Raw genomic sequence first — 19,734 nt, 5'->3', positions numbered from 1 at the left:
CACAGCAAATTTCTAGCCCCAAAACAATCGTCTCGGAGCTCTACGGGAGATGTTTCGTATCTCGGGATGCAAAAAGGAGTGCAACACGAGGACTTCCCAAGGGGTCACCCATCCTAGTACTACTCTGGCCCAAGCACGCTTAACTTCGGAGTTTTGATGGGATCCGGGGATTTAGTGCTGGCATTATTGCACCCGTTTCGCGTGCTTCGTCCCTCGCCTATGTGCACGTCGCAGCAGGCGCATCAACGTCCGGAGCCTCTTGCCCGTCACGAAACCGTCGGTGCTTTCTCGAACAGTCACGAAATCCCTATTACAAGCTCTCTCCGAGCCCTAGCCCGACGACTACGTATCGGTCACGGCAAGCGCGTGCAGAAACTATCGGCACTTTCTAGAACGAACTCGGAATCGCTATTGCGACCCCAATCCGAAAAGCTCTCTCCGAGCCCCTCGATACTGACAGCGTAGCGGTCACAGCAAATTTCCAGCCCCAAAACAATCGTCTCGGAGCTCTTCGGGAGATGTTTCGTATCTCGGGATGCAAAAAGGAGTGCGACACGAGGACTTCCCAAGGGGTCACCCATCCTAGTACTACTCTGGCCCAAGCACGCTTAACTTCGGAGTTTTGATGGGATCCAGTGATTTAGTGCTGGTATTATCGCACCCGTTTCACGTGCTTCGTCCCTCGCCTATGTGCACGTCGCAGCCGGCGCATTAACGTCCGGAGCCTCTTGCCCGTCATGAAACCGTCGACGCTTTCTCGAACGGTCTCAAATCCCTATTGCAAGCTCTCTCCGAGCCCTAGCCCGACGACTGCGTATCGGTCACGGCAAGCGCGTGCAAAAACCATCGGCACTTTCTAGAACGAACTCGGAATCGCTATTGCGACCCCAATCCGGAAAGCTCTCTCCGAGCCCCTCGATTCTGACAGCGTAGCGGTCACAGCAAATTTCCAACCCCAAAACAATCGTCTCGGAGCTCTACGGGAGATGTTTCGTATCTCGGGATGCAAAAAGGAGTGCAACACGAGGACTTCCCAGGGGGTCACCCATCCAAGTACTACTCTGGCCCAAGCACGCTTAACTTCGGAGTTTTGATGGGATCCGGGGATTTAGTGCTGGCATTATCGCACCCGTTTCGCGTGCTTCGTCCCTCGCCTATGTGCACGTCGCAGCCGGCGCATCAACGTCCGGAGCCTCTTGCCCGTTACGAAATCGTCGGCGCTTTCTCGAATGGTCTCGAAATCCCTATTGCAAGCTCTCTCCGAGCCCTAGCCCAACGACTGCGTATCGGTCACGGCAAGCGCGTGCAAAAACCATCGGCACATTCTAGAACGAACTCGGAATCGCTATTGCGACCCCATTCCGGAAAGCTCTCTCCGAGCCCCTCGATACTGACAGCGTACCGGCCACGGCAAATTTCCAACCCCAAAACAATCGTCTCGGAGCTCTACGGGAGATGTTTCGTATCTCGGGATGCAAAAAGGAGTGCAACACGAGGACTTCCCAGGGGATCACCCATCCTAGTACTACTCTGGCCCAAGCACGCTTAACTTCGGAGTTTTGATGGGATCCGGTGATTTAGTGCTGGCATTATCGCACCCGTTTCACGTGCTTCGTCCCTCGCCTATGTTCACGTCGCAGTCGGCGCATCAACGTCCGGAGCCTCTTGCCCGTCACGAAACCGTCGGCGCTTTCTCGAACGGTCTCGAAATCCCTATTGCAAGCTCTCTCCGAGCCCTAGCCCGACGATTGCGTATCGGTCACGGCAAGCGCGTGCAGAAACCATCGGCACTTTCTAGAATGAACTCGGAATCGCTATTGCGACCCAAATCCGGAAAGATCTCTCCGAGCCCCTCGATACTGACTGCGTAGCGGTCAGAGCAAATTTCCAGCCCCAAAACAATCGTCTCGGATCTCTACGGGAGATGTTTCGTATCCCTGGATGCAAAAAGGAGTGCAACACGAGGACTTCCCAAGGGGTCACCCATCCTTGTACTACTCTGGCCCAAGCACGCTTAACTTCGGAGTTTTGTTGGGATCCGGGGATTTAGTGCTGGCATTATCGCACCCGTTTCACGTGCTTCGTCCCTCGCCTATGTTCACGTCGCAGTCGGCGCATCAACGTCCGGAGCCTCTTGCCCGTCACGAAACCGTCGGCGCTTTCTCGAACGGTCTCGAAATCCCTATTGCAAGCTCTCTCCGAGCCCTAGCCCGACGATTGCGTATCGGTCACGGCAAGCGCGTGCAGAAACCATCGGCACTTTCTAGAATGAACTCGGAATCGCTATTGCGACCCAAATCCGGAAAGATCTCTCCGAGCCCCTCGATACTGACTGCGTAGCGGTCAGAGCAAATTTCCAGCCCCAAAACAATCGTCTCGGATCTCTACGGGAGATGTTTCGTATCTCGGGATGCAAAAAGGAGTGCAACACGAGGACTTCCCAGGGGGTCACCCATCCAAGTACTACTCTGGCCCAAGCACGCTTAACTTCGGAGTTTTGTTGGGATCCGGGGATTTAGTGCTGGCATTATCGCACCCGTTTCGCGTGCTTCGTCCCTCGCCTATGTGCACGTCACAGTCGGCGCATCAACGTCCGGAGCCTCTTGCCCGTCACGAAACCGTCGGTGCTTTCTCTTATGGTCTCGAAATCCCTATTGCAAGCTCTCTCCGAGCCCTAGCCCGACGACTGTGTATCGGTCACGGCAAGCGCGTACAGAAACCATCGGCACTTTCTAGAACGAACTCGGAATCGCTATTGCGACCCCAATCCGGAAAGCTCTCTCCGAGCCCCTCGATACTGACAGCGTAGCGGTCACAGCAAATTTCTAGCCCAAAAACAATCGTCTCGGAGCTCTACGGGAGATGTTTCGTATCTCGGGATGCAAAAAGGAGTGCAACACGAGGACTTCCCAGGGGGTCACCCATCCTAGTACTACTCTGGCCCAAGCACGCTTAACTTCGGAGTTTTGATGGGATCCGGGGATTTAGTGCCGGCATTATCGCACCCGTTTCGCGTGCTTCGTCCCTCGCCTATGTGCACGTCGCAGCCGGCGCATCAACGTCCGGAGCCTCTTGCCCGTCACGAAACCGTCGGTGCTTTCTCGAACGGTCTCGAAATCCCTATTGCAAGCTCTCTCCGAGCCCTAGCCCGACGACTGCGTATCGGTCACGGCAAGCGCCTGCAGAAACCATCGGCACTTTCTAGAACGAACTCGGAATCGCTATTGCGACCCCAATCCGGAAAGCTCTCTCCGAGCCCCTCGATACTGACAGCGTAGCGGTCACAGCAAATTTCTAGCCCAAAAACAATCGTCTCGGAGCTCTACGGGAGATGTTTCGTATCTCGGGATGCAAAAAGGAGTGCAACACGAGGACTTCCCAGGGGGTCACCCATCCTAGTACTACTCTGGCCCAAGCACGCTTAACTTCGGAGTTTTGATGGGATCCGGGGATTTAGTGCCGGCATTATCGCACCCGTTTCGCGTGCTTCGTCCCTCGCCTATGTGCACGTCGCAGCCGGCGCATCAACGTCCGGAGCCTCTTGCCCGTCACGAAACCGTCGGTGCTTTCTCGAACGGTCTCGAAATCCCTATTGCAAGCTCTCTCCGAGCCCTAGCCCGACGACTGCGTATCGGTCATGGCAAGCGCGTGCAGAAACCATCGGCACTTTCTAGAACGAACTCGGAATCGCTATTGCGACCCCAATCCGGAAAGCTCTCTCCGAGCCCCTCGATACTGACAGCGTAACGGTCACAGCAAATTTCCATCCCCAAAACAATCGTCTCGGAGCTCTACGGGAGATGTTTCGTATCTCGGGATGCAAAAAGGAGTGCAACACGAGGACTTCCCAGGGGGTCACCCATCCTAGTACTACTCTGGCCCAAGCACGCTTAACTTCGGAGTTTTGATGGGATCCGGGGATTTAGTGCTGGCATTATCGCACCCATTTCGCGTGCTTCGTCCCTCGCCTATGTGCACGTCGCAGCCGGCGCATTAACGTCCGGAGCCCCTTGCCCGTCATGAAACCGTCGGCGCTTTCTCGAACGGTCTCGAAATCCCTATTGCAAGCTCTCTCCGAGCCCTAGCCCGACGACTGCGTATCGATCACGGCAAGCGCGTGCAGAAACCATCGGCACGTTCTACAACGAACTCGGAATCGCTATTGCGACCCCAATCCGGAAAGCTCTCTCCGAGCTCCTCGATATTGACAGCGTAGCGTTCACAGCAAATTTCCAGCCCCAAAACAATCGTCTCGGAGCTCTACTGGAGATGTTTCGTATCTCGGGATGCAAAAAGGAGTGCAACACGAGGACTTCCCAGGGGGTCACCCATCCAAGTACTACTCTGGCCCAAGCACGCTTAACTTCGGAGTTTTGATGGGATCCGGGGATTTAGTGCTGGCATTATCGCACCCGTTTCGCATGCTTCGTCCCTCGCCTATGTGCACGTCGCAGCCGGCGCGTCAACGTCCGGAGCCTCTTGCCCGTCACGAAACCGTCGGCGTTTTCTCGAACGGTCTCGAAATCCCTATTGCAAGCTCTCTCCGAGCCCTAGCCCGACGACTGCATATCGGTCACGGCAAGCGCGTGCAAAAACCATCGGCACTTTCTAGAACGAACTCGGAATCGCTATTGCGACCCCAATCCGGAAAGCTCTCTCCGAGCCCCTCGATACTGACAGCGTAGCGGTCACAGCAAATTTCCAGCCCCAAAACAATTGTCTCGGAGCTCTACGGGAGATGTTTCGTATCTCGGGATGCAAAAAGGAGTGCAACACGAGGACTTCCCAGGGGGTCACCCATCCAAGTACTACTCTGGCCCAAGCACGCTTAACTTCGGAGTTTTGATGGGATCCGAGGATTTAGTGCTGGCATTAGCGCACCCGTTTCGGGTGCTTCGTCCCTCGCCTATGTGCACGTCGCAGCTGGCGCATCAACGTCCGGAGCCTCTTGCCCGTCACGAAACCGTCGGCGCTTTCTCGAACTGTCTCAAAATCCCTATTGCAAGCTCTCTCCGAGCCCTAGCCCGACGACTACGTATCGGTCACGGCAAGCGCCTGCATAAACCATCGGCACTATCTAGAACGAACTCGGAATCGCTATTGCGACCCCAATCCGGAAAGCTCTCTACGAGCCCCTCGATACTGACCGCGTAGCGGTCACAACAAATTTCCAGCCCCAAAACAATCGTCTCGGAGCTCTACGGGAGATGTTTCGTATCTCGGGATGCAAAAAGGAGTGCAACACCAGGACTTCCCAGGGGTCACCCTTCCTTGTACTACTCTGGCCCAAGCACGGTTAACTTCGGAGTTTTGATGGGATCCGGGGATTTAGTGCTGGCATTATCGCACCCGTTTCGCGTGCTTCGTCCCTCGCCTATGTGCACGTCGCAGTCGGCGCATCAACGTCCGGAGCCTCTTGCCCGTCACGAAATCGTCGGCGCTTTCTCGAACGGTCTCGAAATCCCTATTGCAAGCTCTCTCCGAGCCCTAGCCCGACGACTGCGTATCGGTCACGGCAAGCGCCTGCAGAAACCATCGGCACTTTCTAGAACGAACTCGGAATCGCTATTGCGACCCCAATCCGGAAAGCTCTCTCCGAGCCCCTCGATACTGACAGCGTAGCGGTCACAGCAAATTTCTAGCCCAAAAACAATCGTCTCGGAGCTCTACGGGAGATGTTTCGTATCTCGGGATGCAAAAAGGAGTGCAACACGAGGACTTCCCAGGGGGTCACCCATCCAAGTACTACTCTGGCCCAAGCACGCTTAACTTCGGAGTTTTGTTGGGATCCGGGGATTTAGTGCTGGCATTATCGCACCCGTTTCGCGTGCTTCGTCCCTCGCCTATGTGCACGTCACAGTCGGCGCATCAACGTCCGGAGCCTCTTGCCCGTCACGAAACCGTCGGTGCTTTCTCTTATGGTCTCGAAATCCCTATTGCAAGCTCTCTCCGAGCCCTAGCCCGACGACTGCGTATCGGTCACGGCAAGCGCCTGCAGAAACCATCGGCACTATCTAGAAAGAACTCGGAATCGCTATTAAGACCCCAAACCGGAAAGCTCTCTCCGAGCCCTTCGATACTGACTGCGTAGCGGTCACAGCAAATTTTCAGTCCCAAAACAATCGTCTCGGAGCTCTACGGGAGATGTTTCGTATCTCGGGATGCAAAAAGGAGTGCAACACGAGGACTTCCCAAGGGGTCACCCATCCTAGTACTACTCTGGCCCAAGCACGCTTAACTTCGGAGTTTTGATGGGATCCGGGGATTTAGTGCTGGCATTATCGCACCCGTTTCGCGTGCTTCGTCCCTCGCCTATGTGCACGTCGCAGCCGGCGCATCAACGTCCGGAGCCTCTTGCCCGTCACGAAACCGTCGGCGCTTTCTCGAACGGCCTCGAAATCCCTATTGCAAGCTCTCTCCGAGCCCTTGCCCGACGACTACGTATCGGTCACGGCAAGCACGTGCAGAAACCATCGGCACTATTTAGAACGAACTTAGAATCGCAATTGCGACCCTAATCCAGAAAGCTATCTCCGAGCCCCTCGATACTGAATGCGTAGCGGTCGCAGCAAATTTCCAGCCCCAAAACAATCGTCTCGGAGCTCTACGGGAGATGTTTCGTATCTCGGGATGCAAAAAGGAGTGCAACACGAGGACTTCCCAGGGGTTACCCATCCTAGTACTACTCTGGCCCAAGCACGCTTAACTTCGGAGTTTTGATGGGAACCGGGGATTTAGTGCTGGCATTATCGCACCAGTTTCGCGTGCTTCGTCCCTCGCCTATGTGCACGTCGCAGTCGGCGCATCAACGTCCGGAGCCTCTTGCTCGTCACGAAACCGTCGGCGCTTTCTCGAACTGTCTCGAAATCCCTATTGCAAGCTCTCTCCGAGCCCAAGCCCGACGACTGCGTATCGGTCACGGCAAGCGCGTGCAGAAACCATCGGCGCTTTCTAGAACGAACTCGGAATCGCTATTGCGACCCCAAACCGGAAAGCTCTCTCCGAGCCCCTCGATACTGACTGCGTAGCGGTCACAGTAAATTTCCAGCCCCAAAACAATCGTCTCGGAGCTCTACGGGAGATGTTTCGTATCTCGGGATGCAAAAAGGAGTGCAACACGAGGACTTCCCAGGGGTCAACCATCCTTGTACTACTCTGGCCCAAGCACGCTTAACTTCGGAGTTTTGATGGGATCCGGGGATTTAGTGCTGGCATTATCGCACCCGTTTCGCGTGCTTCGTCCTTCGCCTATGTGCACGTCGCAGTAGGCGCATCAACGTCCGGAGCCTCTTGCCCGTCACGAAACCGTCGGCGCTTTCTCGAACGGTCTCGAAATCCCTATTGCAAGCTCTCTTCGAGCCCTAGCCCGACGACTGCGTATCGGTCACGGCAAGCGCCTGCAGAAACCATCGGCACGATCTAGAAAGAACTCGGAATCGCTATTGCGACCCCAATCCGGAAAGCTCTCTCCGAGCCCTTCGATACTGACTGCGTAGCGGTCACAGCAAATTTCCAGCCCCAAAACAATCGTCTCGGAGCTCTATGGGAGATGTTTCGTATCTCGGGATGCAAAAAGGAGTGCAACACGAGGACTTCCCAGGGGGTCACCCATCCTAGTACTACTCTGGCCCAAGCACGCTTAACTTCGGAGTTTTGATGGGATCCGGGGATTTAGTGCTGGCATTATCGCACCCGTTTCGCATGCTTCGTCCCTCGCCTATGTGCACGTCGCAGCCGGCGCATCAACGTCCGGAGCCTCATGCCCGTCACGAAACCGTCGGCGCTTTCTCGAACGGTCTCGAATTCCCTATTGCAAGCTCTCTCCGAGCCCTAGCCCGACGACTGCGTATCGGTCACGGCAAGTGCGTGCAGAAACCATCGGCACTATTTAGAACGAACTTAGAATCGCAATTGCGACCCTAATCCAGAAAGCTATCTCCGAGCCCCTCGATACTGAATGCGTAGCGGTCGCAGCAAATTTCCAGCCCCAAAACAATCGTCTCGGAGCTCTACGGGAGATGTTTCGTATCTCGGGATGCAAAAAGGAGTGCAACACGAGGACTTCCCAGGGGTTACCCATCCTAGTACTACTCTGGCCCAAGCACGCTTAACTTCGGAGTTTTGATGGGAACCGGGGATTTAGTGCTGGCATTATCGCACCAGTTTCGCGTGCTTCGTCCCTCGCCTATGTGCACGTCGCAGTCGGCGCATCAACGTCCGGAGCCTCTTGCTCGTCACGAAACCGTCGGCGCTTTCTCGAACTGTCTCGAAATCCCTATTGCAAGCTCTCTCCGAGCCCAAGCCCGACGACTGCGTATCGGTCACGGCAAGCACGTGCAGAAACCATCGGCACTATTTAGCACGAACTTAGAATCGCAATTGCGACCCCAATCCAGAAAGCTATCTCCGAGCCCCTCGATACTGAATGCGTAGCGGTCGCAGCAAATTTCCAGCCCCAAAACAATCGTCTCGGAGCTCTACGGGAGATGTTTCGTATCTCGGGATGCAAAAAGGAGTGCAACACGAGGACTTCCCAGGGGTTACCCATCCTAGTACTACTCTGGCCCAAGCACGCTTAACTTCGGAGTTTTGATGGGAACCGGGGATTTAGTGCCGGCATTATCGCACCAGTTTCGCGTGCTTCGTCCCTCGCCTATGTGCACGTCGCAGTCGGCGCATCAACGTCCGGAGCCCCTTGCTCGTCACGAAACCGTCGGCGCTTTCTCGAACTGTCTCGAAATCCCTATTGCAAGCTCTCTCCGAGCCCAAGCCCGACGACTGCGTATCGGTCACGGTAAGCGCGTGCAGAAACCATCGGCACTTTCTAGAACGAACTCGGAATCGCTATTGCGACCCCAATCCGGAAAGCTCTCTCCGAGCCCCTCGATACTGACTGCGTAGCGGTCACAGTAAATTTCCAGCCCCAAAACAATCGTCTCGGAGCTCTACGGGAGATGTTTCGTATCTCGGGATGCAAAAAGGAGTGCAACACGAGGACTTCCCAGGGGTCAACCATCCTTGTACTACTCTGGCCCAAGCACGCTTAACTTCGGAGTTTTGATGGGATCCGGGGATTTAGTGCTGGCATTATCGCACCCGTTTCGCGTGCTTCGTCCTTCGCCTATGTGCACGTCGCAGTAGGCGCATCAACGTCCGGAGCCTCTTGCCCGTCACGAAACCGTCGGCGCTTTCTCGAACGGTCTCGAAATCCCTATTGCAAGCTCTCTTCGAGCCCTAGCCCGACGACTGCGTATCGGTCACGGCAAGCGCCTGCAGAAACCATCGGCACTATCTAGAAAGAACTCGGAATCGCTATTGCGACCCCAATCCGGAAAGCTCTCTCCGAGCCCTTCGATACTGACTGCGTAGCGGTCACAGCAAATTTTCAGCCCCAAAACAATCGTCTCGGAGCTCTACGGGAGATGTTTCGTATCTCGGGATGCAAAAAGGAGTGCAACACGAGGACTTCCCAAGGGGTCACCCATCCTAGTACTACTCTGGCCCAAGCACGCTTAACTTCGGAGTTTTGATGGGATCCAGGGATTTAGTGCTGGCATTATCGCCCCCGTTTCGCGTGCTTCGTCCCTCGCCTATGTGCACGTCGCAGCCGGTGCATCAACGTCCGGAGCCTCTTGCCCGTCACGAAACCGTCGGCGCTTTCTCGAACGGTCTCGAAATCCCTATTGCAAGCTCTCTCCGAGCCCTAGCCCGACGACTGCGTATCGGTCACGGCAACCACGTGCAGAAACCATCGGCACTATCTAGAACGAACTCGGAATCGCAATTGCGACCCCAATCCGGAAAGCTCTCTCCGAGCCCCTCGATACTGACTGCGTAGCGGTCGCAGCAAATTTCCAGCCCCAAAACAATCGTCTCGGAGCTCTACGGGAGATGTTTCGTATATCGGGATGCAAAAAGGAGTGCAACACGAGGACTTCCCAGGGGTTACCCATCCTAGTACTACTCTGGCCCAAGCACGCTTAACTTCGGAGTTTTGATGGGAACCGGGGATTTAGTGCTGGCATTATCGCACCAATTTCGCGTGCTTCGTCCCTCGCCTATGTGCACGTCGCAGTCGGCGCATCAACATCCGGAGCCTCTTGCCCGTCACGAAACCCTCGGCGCTTTCTCGAACTGTCTCGAAATCCCAATTGCAAGCTCTCTCCGAGCCCAAGCCCGACGACTGCGTATCGGTCACGGCAAGCGCTTGCAGAAACCATCGGCACTTTCTAGAACGAACTCGGAATCGCTATTGCGACCCCAATCCGGAAAGCTCTCTCCGAGCCCCTCGATACTGATTGCGTAGCGGTCACAACAAATTTCCAGCCCCAAAACAATCGTCTCGGAGCTCTACGGGAGATGTTTCGTATCTCGGGATGCAAAAAGGTGTGCAACACGAGGACTTCCCAGGGTCATCCATCCTAGTACTACTCTGGCCCAAGCACGCTTAACTTCGGAGTTTTGATGGGATCCGGGGATTTAGTGCTGGCATTATCGCACCCGTTTCGCGTGCTTCGTCCCTCGCTTATGTGCACGTCGCAGTCGGCGCATCAACGTCCGGAGCCTCTTGCCCGTCACGAAACCGTCGGCGCTTTCTCGAACGGTCTCGAAATCCCTATTGCAAGCTCTCTCCGAGCCCTAGCCCGATGACTGCGTATCGGTCACGGCAAGCACGTGCAGAAACCATCGGCACTATCTAGAATGAACTCGGAATCGCAATTGCGACCCCAATCCAGAAAGCTCTCTCCGAGCCCCTCGATACTGACTGCGTAGCGATCACAGCAAATTTCCAGCCCCAAAACAATCGTTTCGGAGCTCAACGGGAGATGTTTCGTATCTCGGGATGCTAAAAGGAGTGCAACACGAGGAATTCCCAGGGGTCACCCATCCTAGTACTACTCTGGCCCAAGCACGCTTAACTTCGGAGTTTTGATGGGATCCGAGGATTTAGTGCTGGCATTATCGCACCCGTTTCGCGTGCTTCGTCCCTCGCCTATGTGCACGTCGCAGTCGGCGCATCAACGTCCGGAGCCTCTTGCCCGTCGGAAAACCGTCGGCGCTTTCTCGAACGGTCTCGAAATCCCTATTGCAAGCTCTCTCCGAGCCCTAGCCCGACGACTGCGTATCGGTCACGGCAAGCACGTGCAAAAACCATCGGCACTATCTAGAACGAACTCGGAATCGCAATTGCGACCCCAATCCGGAAAGCTCTCTCCGAGCCCCTCGATACTGACTGCGTAGCGGTCACAACAAATTTCCAGCCCCAAAACAATCGTCTCGGAGCTCTACGGGAGATGTTTCGTATCTCGGGATGCAAAAAGGTGTGCAACACGAGGACTTCCCAGGGGTCATCCATCCTAGTACTACTCTGGCCCAAGCACGCTTAACTTCGGAGTTTTGATGGGATCCGGGGATTTATTGCTGGCATTATCGCACCCGTTTCGCGTGCTTCGTCCCTCGCTTATGTGCACGTCGCAGTCGGCGCATCAACGTCCGGAGCCTCTTGCCCGTCACGAAACCGTCGGCGCTTTCTCGAACGGTCTCGAAATCCCTATTGCAAGCTCTCTCCGAGCCCTAGCCCGATGACTGCGTATCGGTCACGGCAAGCACGTGCAGAAACCATCGGCACTATCTAGAATGAACTCGGAATCGCAATTGCGACCCCAATCCAGAAAGCTCTCTCCGAGCCCCTCGATACTGACTGCGTAGCGATCACAGCAAATTTCCAGCCCCAAAACAATCGTTTCGGAGCTCAACGGGAGATGTTTCGTATCTCGGGATGCTAAAAGGAGTGCAACACGAGGAATTCCCAAGGGTCACCCATCCTAGTACTACTCTGGCCCAAGCACGCTTAACTTCGGAGTTTTGATGGGATCCGAGGATTTAGTGCTGGCATTATCGCACCCGTTTCGCGTGCTTCGTCCCTCGCCTATGTGCACGTCGCAGTCGGCGCATCAACGTCCGGAGCCTCTTGCCCGTCGGAAAACCGTCGGCGCTTTCTCGAACGGTCTCGAAATCCCTATTGCAAGCTCTCTCCGAGCCCTAGCCCGACGACTTCGTATCGGTCACGGCAAGCACGTGCAGAAACCATCGGCACTATCTAGAACGAACTCGGAATCGCAATTGCGACCCCAATCCGGAAAGCTCTCTCCGAGCCCCTCGATACTGACTGCGTAGTGGTCACAGCAAATTTCCAGCCCCAAAACAATCGTCTCGGAGCTCTACGGGAGATGTTTCGTATCTCGGGATGCAAAAAGGAGTGCAACACGAGGACTTCCCAGGGGTTACCCATCCTAGTACTACTCTGGCCCAAGCACGCTTAACTTCGGGGTTTTGATGGGAACCGGGGATTTAGTGCTGGCATTATCGCACCAGTTTCGCGTGCTTCGTCCCTCGCCTATGTGCACGTCGCAGTCGGCGCATCAACGTCCGGAGCCTCTTGCCCGTCACGAAACCGTCGGCGCTTTCTCGAACGGTCTCGAAATCCCTATTGCTAGCTCTCTCCGAGCCCTTGCCCGACGACTGCGTATCGGTCACGGCAAGCACGTGCAGAAACCATCGGCACTATCTAGAACGAACTCGGAATCGCAATTGCGACCCCAATCCTGAAAGCTCTCTCCGAGCCCCTCGATACTGACTGCGTAGCGATCACAGCAAATTTCCAGCCCCAAAACAATCGTCTCGGAGCTCAACGGGAGATGTTTCGTATCTTAGGATGCAAAAAGGAGTGCAACACGAGGACTTCCCAGGGGTCACCCATCCTAGTACTACTCTGGCCCAAGCACGCTTAACTTCGGAGTTTTGATGGGATCCGAGGATTTAGTGCTGGCATTATCGCACCAGTTTCGGGTGCTTCGTCCCTCGCCTATGTGCACGTCGCAGTCGGCGCATCAACGTCCGGAGCCTCTTGCTCGTCACGAAACCGTCGGCGCTTTCTCGAACTGTCTCGAAATCCCTATTGCAAGCTCTCTCCGAGCCCAAGCCCGACGACTGCGTATCGGTCACGGCAAGCGCGTGCAGAAACCATCGGCACTTTCTAGAACGAACTCGGAATCGCTATTGTGACCCTAATCCGGAAAGCTCTCTCCGAGCCCCTCGATACTGACTGCGTAGCGGTCACAGTAAATTTCCAGCCCCAAAACAATCGTCTCGGAGCTCTACGGGAGATGTTTCGTATCTCGGGATGCAAAAAGGAGTGCAACACGAGGACTTCCCAAGGGGTCACCCATCCTAGTACTACTCTGGCCCAAGCACGCTTAACTTCGGAGTTTTGATGGGATCCGGGGATTTAGTGCTGGCATTATCGCACCCGTTTCGCGTGCTTCGTCCCTCGCCTATGTGCACGTCGCAGCCGGCGCATCAACGTTCGGAGCCTCTTGCCCGTCACGAAACCGTCGGCGCTTTCTCGAACGGCCTCGAAATCCCTATTGCAATCTCTCTCCGAGCCCTAGCCCGACGACTACGTATCGGTCACGGCAAGCACGTGCAGAAACCATCGGCACTATTTAGAACGAACTTAGAATCGCTATTGCGACCCCAATCCAGAAAGCTATCTCCGAGCCCCTCGATACTGAATGCGTAGCGGTCGCAGCAAATTTCCAGCCCCAAAACAATCGTCTCGGAGCTCTACGGGAGATGTTTCGTATCTCGGGATGCAAAAAGGAGTGCAACACGAGGACTTCCCAGGGGTTACCCATCCTAGTACTACTCTGGCCCAAGCACGCTTAACTTCGGAGTTTTGATGGGAACCGGGGATTTAGTGCTGGCATTATCGCACCAGTTTCGCGTGCTTCGTCCCTCGCCTATGTGCACGTCGCAGTCGGCGCATCAACGTCCGGAGCCTCTTGCTCGTCACGAAACCGTCGGCGCTTTCTCGAACTGTCTCGAAATCCCTATTGCAAGCTCTCTCCGAGCCCAAGCCCGACGACTGCGTATCGGTCACGGCAAGCGCGTGCAGAAACCATCGGCGCTTTCTAGAACGAACTCGGAATCGCTATTGCGACCCCAAACCGGAAAGCTCTCTCCGAGCCCCTCGATACTGACTGCGTAGCGGTCACAGTAAATTTCCAGCCCCAAAACAATCGTCTCGGAGCTCTACGGGAGATGTTTCGTATCTCGGGATGCAAAAAGGAGTGCAACACGAGGACTTCCCAAGGGGTCACCCATCCTAGTACTACTCTGGCCCAAGCACGCTTAACTTCGGAGTTTTGATGGGATCCGGGGATTTAGTGCTGGCATTATCGCACCCGTTTCGCGTGCTTCGTCCCTCGCCTATGTGCACGTCGCAGCCGGCGCATCAACGTTCGGAGCCTCTTGCCCGTCACGAAACCGTCGGCGCTTTCTCGAACGGCCTCGAAATCCCTATTGCAAGCTCTCTCCGAGCCCTAGCCCGACGACTACGTATCGGTCACGGCAAGCGCCTGCAGAAACCATCGGCACTATCTAGAAAGAACTCGGAATCGCTATTGCGACCCCAATCCGGAAAGCTCTCTCCGAGCCCTTCGATACTGACTGCGTAGCGGTCACAGCAAATTTTCAGCCCCAAAACAATCGTCTCGGAGCTCTACGGGAGATGTTTCGTATCTCGGGATGCAAAAAAGAGTGCAACACGAGGACTTCCCAAGGGGTCACCCATCCTAGTACTACTCTGGCCCAAGCACGCTTAACTTCGGAGTTTTGATGGGATCCAGGGATTTAGTGCTGGCATTATCGCCCCCGTTTCGCGTGCTTTGTCCCTCGCCTATGTGCACGTCGCAGCCGGTGCATCAACGTCCGGAGCCTCTTGCCCGTCACGAAACCGTCGGCGCTTTCTCGAACGGTCTCGAAATCCCTATTGCAAGCTCTCTCCGAGCCCTAGCCCGACGACTGCGTATCGGTCACGGCAACCACGTGCAGAAACCATCGGCACTATCTAGAACAAACTCGGAATCGCAATTGCGACCCCAATCCGGAAAGCTCTCTCCGAGCCCCTCGATACTGACTGCGTAGCGGTCACAGCAAATTTCCAGCCCCAAAACAATCGTCTCGGAGCTCTACGGGAGATGTTTCGTATATCGGGATGCAAAAAGGAGTGCAACACGAGGACTTCCCAGGGGTTACCCATCCTAGTACTACTCTGGCCCAAGCACGCTTAACTTCGGAGTTTTTATGGGAACCGGGGATTTAGTGCTGGCATTATCGCACCAGTTTCGCGTGCTTCGTCCCTCGCCTATGTGCACGTCGCAGTCGGCGCATCAACATCCGGAGCCTCTTGCCCGTCACGAAACCGTCGGCGCTTTCTCGAACTGTCTCGAAATCCCAATTGCAAGCTCTCTCCGAGCCCAAGCCCGACGACTGCGTATCGGTCACGGCAAGCGCTTGCAGAAACCATCGGCACTTTCTAGAACGAACTCGGAATCGCTATTGCGACCCCAATCCGGAAAGCTCTCTCCAAGCCCCTCGATACTGACTGCGTAGCGGTCACAACAAATTTCCAGCCCCAAAACAATCGTCTCGGAGCTCTACGGGAGATGTTTCGTATCTCGGGATGCAAAAAGGTGTGCAACACGAGGACTTCCCAAGGGTCATCCATCCTTGTACTACTCTGGCCCAAGCACGCTTAACTTCGGAGTTTTGATGGGATCCGGGGATTTAGTGCTGGCATTATCGCACCCGTTTCGCGTGCTTCGTCCCTCGCCTATGTGCACGTCGCAGTAGGCGCATCAACGTCCGGAGCCTCTTGCCCGTCACGAAACCGTCGGCGCTTTCTCGAACGGTCTCGAAATCCTTATTGCAAGCTCTCTTTGAGCCCTAGCCCGACGACTGCGTTTCGGTCACGGCAAGCGCCTGCAGAAACCATCGGCACTATCTAGAAATAACTCGGAATCGCTATTGCGACCCCAATCCGGAAAGCTCTCTCCGAGCCCTTCGATACTGACTGCGTAGCGGTCATAGCAAATTTTCAGCCCCAAAACAATCGTCTCGGAGCTCTACGGGAGATGTTTCGTATCTCGCGATGCAAAAAGGAGTGCAACACGAGGACTTCCCAAGGGGTCACCCATCCTAGTACTACTCTGGCCCAAGCACGCTTAACTTCGGAGTTTTGATGGGATCCGGGGATTTAGTGCTGGCATTATCGCACCCGTTTCGCGTGCTTCGTCCCTCGCCTATGTGCACGTCGCAGCCGGCGCATCAACGTTCGGAGCCTCTTGCCCGTCACGAAACCGTCGGCGCTTTCTCGAACGGCCTCGAAATCCCTATTGCAAGCTCTCTCCGAGCCCTAGCCCGACGACTACGTATCGGTCACGGCAAGCACGTGCAGAAACCATCGGCACTATTTAGCACGAACTTAGAATCGCAATTGCGACCCCAATCCAGAAAGCTATCTCCGAGCCCCTCGATACTGAATGCGTAGCGGTCGCAGCAAATTTCCAGCCCCAAAACAATCGTCTCGGAGCTCTACGGGAGATGTTTCGTATCTCGGGATGCAAAAAGGAGTGCAACACGAGGACTTCCCAGGGGTTACCCATCCTAGTACTACTCTGGCCCAAGCACGCTTAACTTCGGAGTTTTGATGGGAACCGGGGATTTAGTGCTGGCATTATCGCACCAGTTTCGCGTGCTTCGTCCCTCGCCTATGTGCACGTCGCAGTCGGCGCATCAACGTCCGGAGCCTCTTGCTCGTCACGAAACCGTCGGCGCTTTCTCGAACTGTCTCGAAATCCCTATTGCAAGCTCTCTCCGAGCCCAAGCCCGACGACTGCGTATCGGTCACGGTAAGCGCGTGCAGAAACCATCGGCACTTTCTAGAACGAACTCGGAATCGCTATTGCGACCCCAATCCGGAAAGCTCTCTCCGAGCCCCTCGATACTGACTGCGTAGCGGTCACAGTAAATTTCCAGCCCCAAAACAATCGTCTCGGAGCTCTACGGGAGATGTTTCGTATCTCGGGATGCAAAAAGGAGTGCAACACGAGGACTTCCCAGGGGTCAACCATCCTTGTAATACTCTGGCCCAAGCACGCTTAACTTCGGAGTTTTGATGGGATCCGGGGATTTAGTGCTGGCATTATCGCACCTGTTTCGCGTGCTTCGTCCCTCGCCTATGTGCACGTCGCAGCCGGCGCATCAACGTTCGGAGCCTCTTGCCCGTCACGAAACCGTCGGCGCTTTCTCGAACGGCCTCGAAATCCCTATTGCAAGCTCTCTCCGAGCCCTAGCCCGACGACTACGTATCGGTCACGGCAAGCACGTGCAGAAACCATCGGCACTATTTAGCACGAACTTAGAATCGCAATTGCGACCCCAATCCAGAAAGCTATCTCCGAGCCCCTCGATACTGAATGCGTAGCGGTCGCAGCAAATTTCCAGCCCCAAAACAATCGTCTCGGAGCTCTACGGGAGATGTTTCGTATCTCGGGATGCAAAAAGGAGTGCAACACGAGGACTTCCCAGGGGTTACCCATCCTAGTACTACTCTGGCCCAAGCACGCTTAACTTCGGAGTTTTGATGGGAACCGGGGATTTAGTGCTGGCATTATCGCACCAGTTTCGCGTGCTTCGTCCCTCGCCTATGTGCACGTCGCAGTCGGCGCATCAACGTCCGGAGCCTCTTGCTCGTCACGAAACCGTCGGCGCTTTCTCGAACTGTCTCGAAATCCCTATTGCAAGCTCTCTCCGAGCCCAAGCCCGACGACTGCGTATCGGTCACGGCAAGCGCCTGCAGAAACCATCGGCACTATCTAGAAAGAACTCGGAATCGCTATTGCGACCCCAATCCGGAAAGCTCTCTCCGAGCCCTTCGATACTGACTGCGTAGCGGTCACAGCAAATTTTCAGCCCCAAAACAATCGTCTCGGAGCTCTACGGGAGATGTTTCGTATCTCGGGATGCAAAAAGGAGTGCAACACGAGGACTTCCCAAGGGGTCACCCATCCTAGTACTACTCTGGCCCAAGCACGCTTAACTTCGGAGTTTTGATGGGATCCAGGGATTTAGTGCTGGCATTATCGCCCCCGTTTCGCGTGCTTCGTCCCTCGCCTATGTGCACGTCGCAGCCGGTGCATCAACGTCCGGAGCCTCTTGCCCGTCACGAAACCGTCGGCGCTTTCTCGAACGGTCTCGAAATCCCTATTGCAAGCTCTCTCCGAGCCCTAGCCCGACGACTGCGTATCGGTCACGGCAACCACGTGCAGAAACCATCGGCACTATCTAGAACGAACTCGGAATCGCAATTGCGACCCCAATCCGGAAAGCTCTCTCCGAGCCCCTCGATACTGACTGCGTAGCGGTCACAGCAAATTTCCAGCCCCAAAACAATCGTCTCGGAGCTCTACGGGAGATGTTTCGTATATCGGGATGCAAAAAGGAGTGCAACACGAGGACTTCCCAGGGGTTACCCATCCTAGTACTACTCTGGCCCAAGCACGCTTAACTTCGGAGTTTTGATGGGAACCGGGGATTTAGTGCTGGCATTATCGCACCAGTTTCGCGTGCTTCGTCCCTCGCCTATGTGCACGTCGCAGTCGGCGCATCAACATCCGGAGCCTCTTGCCCGTCACGAAACCCTCGGCGCTTTCTCGAACTGTCTCAAAATCCCAATTGCAAGCTCTCTCCGAGCCCAAGCCCGACGACTGCGTATCGGTCACGGCAAGCGCTTGCAGAAACCATCGGCACTTTCTAGAACGAACTCGGAATCGCTATTGCGACCCCAATCCGGAAAGCTCTCTCCGAGCCCCTCGATACTGATTGCGTAGCGGTCACAACAAATTTCCAGCCCCAAAACAATCGTCTCGGAGCTCTACGGGAGATGTTTCGTATCTCGGGATGCAAAAAGGTGTGCAACACGAGGACTTCCCAGGGTCATCCATCCTAGTACTACTCTGGCCCAAGCACGCTTAACTTCGGAGTTTTGATGGGATCCGGGGATTTAGTGCTGGCATTATCGCACCCGTTTCGCGTGCTTCGTCCCTCGCTTATGTGCACGTCGCAGTCGGCGCATCAACGTCCGGAGCCTCTTGCCCGTCACGAAACCGTCGGCGCTTTCTCGAACGGTCTCGAAATCCCTATTGCAAGCTCTCTCCGAGCCCTAGCCCGATGACTGCGTATCGGTCACGGCAAGCACGTGCAGAAACCATCGGCACTATCTAGAATGAACTCGGAATCGCAATTGCGACCCCAATCCAGAAAGCTCTCTCCGAGCCCCTCGATACTGACTGCGTAGCGATCACAGCAAATTTCCAGCCCCAAAACAATCGTTTCGGAGCTCAACGGGAGATGTTTCGTATCTCGGGATGCTAAAAGGAGTGCAACACGAGGAATTCCCAGGGGTCACCCATCCTAGTACTACTCTGGCCCAAGCACGCTTAACTTCGGAGTTTTGATGGGATCCGAGGATTTAGTGCTGGCATTATCGCACCCGTTTCGCGTGCTTCGTCCCTCGCCTATGTGCACGTCGCAGTCGGCGCATCAACGTCCGGAGCCTCTTGCCCGTCGGAAAACCGTCGGCGCTTTCTCGAACGGTCTCGAAATCCCTATTGCAAGCTCTCTCCGAGCCCTAGCCCGACGACTGCGTATCGGTCACGGCAAGCACGTGCAAAAACCATCGGCACTATCTAGAACGAACTCGGAATCGCAATTGCGACCCCAATCCGGAAAGCTCTCTCCGAGCCCCTCGATACTGACTGCGTAGCGGTCACAACAAATTTCCAGCCCCAAAACAATCGTCTCGGAGCTCTACGGGAGATGTTTCGTATC

General features: G+C 55.3%; 22 non-coding genes and 20 pseudogenes across 22 annotated transcripts; all 42 read right to left on the bottom strand.

Moving 5' to 3' along the window:
• Window positions 1-75: 75 nt before the first annotated feature.
• Window positions 76-194, bottom strand: LOC135599644 (5S ribosomal RNA). The gene has a single exon (XR_010481991.1). It is a non-coding gene; the product is annotated as a 5S ribosomal RNA (ribosomal RNA).
• A 350-nt stretch (window positions 195-544) lies between these two features.
• On the bottom strand, window positions 545-663 carry LOC135600038 (5S ribosomal RNA). Its single transcript, XR_010482372.1, has one exon. It is a non-coding gene; the product is annotated as a 5S ribosomal RNA (ribosomal RNA).
• A 349-nt stretch (window positions 664-1,012) lies between these two features.
• LOC135599446 (5S ribosomal RNA) lies at window positions 1,013-1,131 on the bottom strand. The gene has a single exon (XR_010481888.1). It is a non-coding gene; the product is annotated as a 5S ribosomal RNA (ribosomal RNA).
• A 350-nt stretch (window positions 1,132-1,481) lies between these two features.
• LOC135603977 (5S ribosomal RNA) lies at window positions 1,482-1,600 on the bottom strand. The gene has a single exon (XR_010484180.1). It is a non-coding gene; the product is annotated as a 5S ribosomal RNA (ribosomal RNA).
• A 350-nt stretch (window positions 1,601-1,950) lies between these two features.
• Window positions 1,951-2,069, bottom strand: LOC135601283 (5S ribosomal RNA). Its single transcript, XR_010483581.1, has one exon. It is a non-coding gene; the product is annotated as a 5S ribosomal RNA (ribosomal RNA).
• A 350-nt stretch (window positions 2,070-2,419) lies between these two features.
• Window positions 2,420-2,538, bottom strand: LOC135600325 (5S ribosomal RNA). The gene has a single exon (XR_010482648.1). It is a non-coding gene; the product is annotated as a 5S ribosomal RNA (ribosomal RNA).
• Window positions 2,539-2,888: 350 nt separating this feature from the next.
• LOC135604308 (5S ribosomal RNA) lies at window positions 2,889-3,007 on the bottom strand. Its single transcript, XR_010484214.1, has one exon. It is a non-coding gene; the product is annotated as a 5S ribosomal RNA (ribosomal RNA).
• A 350-nt stretch (window positions 3,008-3,357) lies between these two features.
• LOC135604297 (5S ribosomal RNA) lies at window positions 3,358-3,476 on the bottom strand. Its single transcript, XR_010484213.1, has one exon. It is a non-coding gene; the product is annotated as a 5S ribosomal RNA (ribosomal RNA).
• Window positions 3,477-3,826: 350 nt separating this feature from the next.
• LOC135603682 (5S ribosomal RNA) lies at window positions 3,827-3,945 on the bottom strand. The gene has a single exon (XR_010484145.1). It is a non-coding gene; the product is annotated as a 5S ribosomal RNA (ribosomal RNA).
• A 350-nt stretch (window positions 3,946-4,295) lies between these two features.
• LOC135599434 (5S ribosomal RNA) lies at window positions 4,296-4,414 on the bottom strand. Its single transcript, XR_010481887.1, has one exon. It is a non-coding gene; the product is annotated as a 5S ribosomal RNA (ribosomal RNA).
• A 350-nt stretch (window positions 4,415-4,764) lies between these two features.
• LOC135600762 (5S ribosomal RNA) lies at window positions 4,765-4,883 on the bottom strand. The gene has a single exon (XR_010483075.1). It is a non-coding gene; the product is annotated as a 5S ribosomal RNA (ribosomal RNA).
• A 350-nt stretch (window positions 4,884-5,233) lies between these two features.
• Window positions 5,234-5,351, bottom strand: LOC135601676 (5S ribosomal RNA; annotated as a pseudogene).
• A 350-nt stretch (window positions 5,352-5,701) lies between these two features.
• On the bottom strand, window positions 5,702-5,820 carry LOC135600322 (5S ribosomal RNA). The gene has a single exon (XR_010482647.1). It is a non-coding gene; the product is annotated as a 5S ribosomal RNA (ribosomal RNA).
• A 350-nt stretch (window positions 5,821-6,170) lies between these two features.
• LOC135599565 (5S ribosomal RNA) lies at window positions 6,171-6,289 on the bottom strand. Its single transcript, XR_010481919.1, has one exon. It is a non-coding gene; the product is annotated as a 5S ribosomal RNA (ribosomal RNA).
• A 350-nt stretch (window positions 6,290-6,639) lies between these two features.
• Window positions 6,640-6,757, bottom strand: LOC135602888 (5S ribosomal RNA; annotated as a pseudogene).
• A 350-nt stretch (window positions 6,758-7,107) lies between these two features.
• LOC135602256 (5S ribosomal RNA) lies at window positions 7,108-7,225 on the bottom strand (annotated as a pseudogene).
• A 350-nt stretch (window positions 7,226-7,575) lies between these two features.
• Window positions 7,576-7,694, bottom strand: LOC135603671 (5S ribosomal RNA). Its single transcript, XR_010484142.1, has one exon. It is a non-coding gene; the product is annotated as a 5S ribosomal RNA (ribosomal RNA).
• A 350-nt stretch (window positions 7,695-8,044) lies between these two features.
• LOC135602887 (5S ribosomal RNA) lies at window positions 8,045-8,162 on the bottom strand (annotated as a pseudogene).
• A 350-nt stretch (window positions 8,163-8,512) lies between these two features.
• LOC135603000 (5S ribosomal RNA) lies at window positions 8,513-8,630 on the bottom strand (annotated as a pseudogene).
• Window positions 8,631-8,980: 350 nt separating this feature from the next.
• LOC135602255 (5S ribosomal RNA) lies at window positions 8,981-9,098 on the bottom strand (annotated as a pseudogene).
• A 350-nt stretch (window positions 9,099-9,448) lies between these two features.
• LOC135600722 (5S ribosomal RNA) lies at window positions 9,449-9,567 on the bottom strand. The gene has a single exon (XR_010483037.1). It is a non-coding gene; the product is annotated as a 5S ribosomal RNA (ribosomal RNA).
• A 350-nt stretch (window positions 9,568-9,917) lies between these two features.
• Window positions 9,918-10,035, bottom strand: LOC135602886 (5S ribosomal RNA; annotated as a pseudogene).
• A 350-nt stretch (window positions 10,036-10,385) lies between these two features.
• On the bottom strand, window positions 10,386-10,502 carry LOC135602570 (5S ribosomal RNA; annotated as a pseudogene).
• Window positions 10,503-10,852: 350 nt separating this feature from the next.
• Window positions 10,853-10,970, bottom strand: LOC135601319 (5S ribosomal RNA). Its single transcript, XR_010483614.1, has one exon. It is a non-coding gene; the product is annotated as a 5S ribosomal RNA (ribosomal RNA).
• A 350-nt stretch (window positions 10,971-11,320) lies between these two features.
• On the bottom strand, window positions 11,321-11,438 carry LOC135602889 (5S ribosomal RNA; annotated as a pseudogene).
• A 350-nt stretch (window positions 11,439-11,788) lies between these two features.
• Window positions 11,789-11,906, bottom strand: LOC135601616 (5S ribosomal RNA; annotated as a pseudogene).
• A 350-nt stretch (window positions 11,907-12,256) lies between these two features.
• On the bottom strand, window positions 12,257-12,374 carry LOC135603176 (5S ribosomal RNA; annotated as a pseudogene).
• Window positions 12,375-12,724: 350 nt separating this feature from the next.
• On the bottom strand, window positions 12,725-12,842 carry LOC135601997 (5S ribosomal RNA; annotated as a pseudogene).
• Window positions 12,843-13,192: 350 nt separating this feature from the next.
• Window positions 13,193-13,311, bottom strand: LOC135599564 (5S ribosomal RNA). Its single transcript, XR_010481918.1, has one exon. It is a non-coding gene; the product is annotated as a 5S ribosomal RNA (ribosomal RNA).
• A 350-nt stretch (window positions 13,312-13,661) lies between these two features.
• On the bottom strand, window positions 13,662-13,779 carry LOC135602885 (5S ribosomal RNA; annotated as a pseudogene).
• A 350-nt stretch (window positions 13,780-14,129) lies between these two features.
• On the bottom strand, window positions 14,130-14,248 carry LOC135599563 (5S ribosomal RNA). The gene has a single exon (XR_010481917.1). It is a non-coding gene; the product is annotated as a 5S ribosomal RNA (ribosomal RNA).
• A 350-nt stretch (window positions 14,249-14,598) lies between these two features.
• LOC135600876 (5S ribosomal RNA) lies at window positions 14,599-14,717 on the bottom strand. The gene has a single exon (XR_010483187.1). It is a non-coding gene; the product is annotated as a 5S ribosomal RNA (ribosomal RNA).
• Window positions 14,718-15,067: 350 nt separating this feature from the next.
• On the bottom strand, window positions 15,068-15,185 carry LOC135603449 (5S ribosomal RNA; annotated as a pseudogene).
• Window positions 15,186-15,535: 350 nt separating this feature from the next.
• On the bottom strand, window positions 15,536-15,653 carry LOC135603045 (5S ribosomal RNA; annotated as a pseudogene).
• Window positions 15,654-16,003: 350 nt separating this feature from the next.
• LOC135599562 (5S ribosomal RNA) lies at window positions 16,004-16,122 on the bottom strand. The gene has a single exon (XR_010481916.1). It is a non-coding gene; the product is annotated as a 5S ribosomal RNA (ribosomal RNA).
• A 350-nt stretch (window positions 16,123-16,472) lies between these two features.
• Window positions 16,473-16,590, bottom strand: LOC135602884 (5S ribosomal RNA; annotated as a pseudogene).
• A 350-nt stretch (window positions 16,591-16,940) lies between these two features.
• On the bottom strand, window positions 16,941-17,058 carry LOC135603990 (5S ribosomal RNA; annotated as a pseudogene).
• A 350-nt stretch (window positions 17,059-17,408) lies between these two features.
• Window positions 17,409-17,526, bottom strand: LOC135602883 (5S ribosomal RNA; annotated as a pseudogene).
• A 350-nt stretch (window positions 17,527-17,876) lies between these two features.
• Window positions 17,877-17,995, bottom strand: LOC135600721 (5S ribosomal RNA). Its single transcript, XR_010483036.1, has one exon. It is a non-coding gene; the product is annotated as a 5S ribosomal RNA (ribosomal RNA).
• Window positions 17,996-18,345: 350 nt separating this feature from the next.
• LOC135602882 (5S ribosomal RNA) lies at window positions 18,346-18,463 on the bottom strand (annotated as a pseudogene).
• A 350-nt stretch (window positions 18,464-18,813) lies between these two features.
• LOC135602569 (5S ribosomal RNA) lies at window positions 18,814-18,930 on the bottom strand (annotated as a pseudogene).
• A 350-nt stretch (window positions 18,931-19,280) lies between these two features.
• On the bottom strand, window positions 19,281-19,398 carry LOC135601318 (5S ribosomal RNA). The gene has a single exon (XR_010483613.1). It is a non-coding gene; the product is annotated as a 5S ribosomal RNA (ribosomal RNA).
• Window positions 19,399-19,734: the final 336 nt, after the last annotated feature.

Source organism: Musa acuminata, chromosome BXJ2-1, assembly GCF_036884655.1.
Source record: "Musa acuminata AAA Group cultivar baxijiao chromosome BXJ2-1, Cavendish_Baxijiao_AAA, whole genome shotgun sequence".
Classification (NCBI taxonomy): Eukaryota; Viridiplantae; Streptophyta; class Magnoliopsida; order Zingiberales; family Musaceae; genus Musa; species Musa acuminata.
This window is presented reverse-complemented; position numbering and strand designations above follow the sequence as displayed.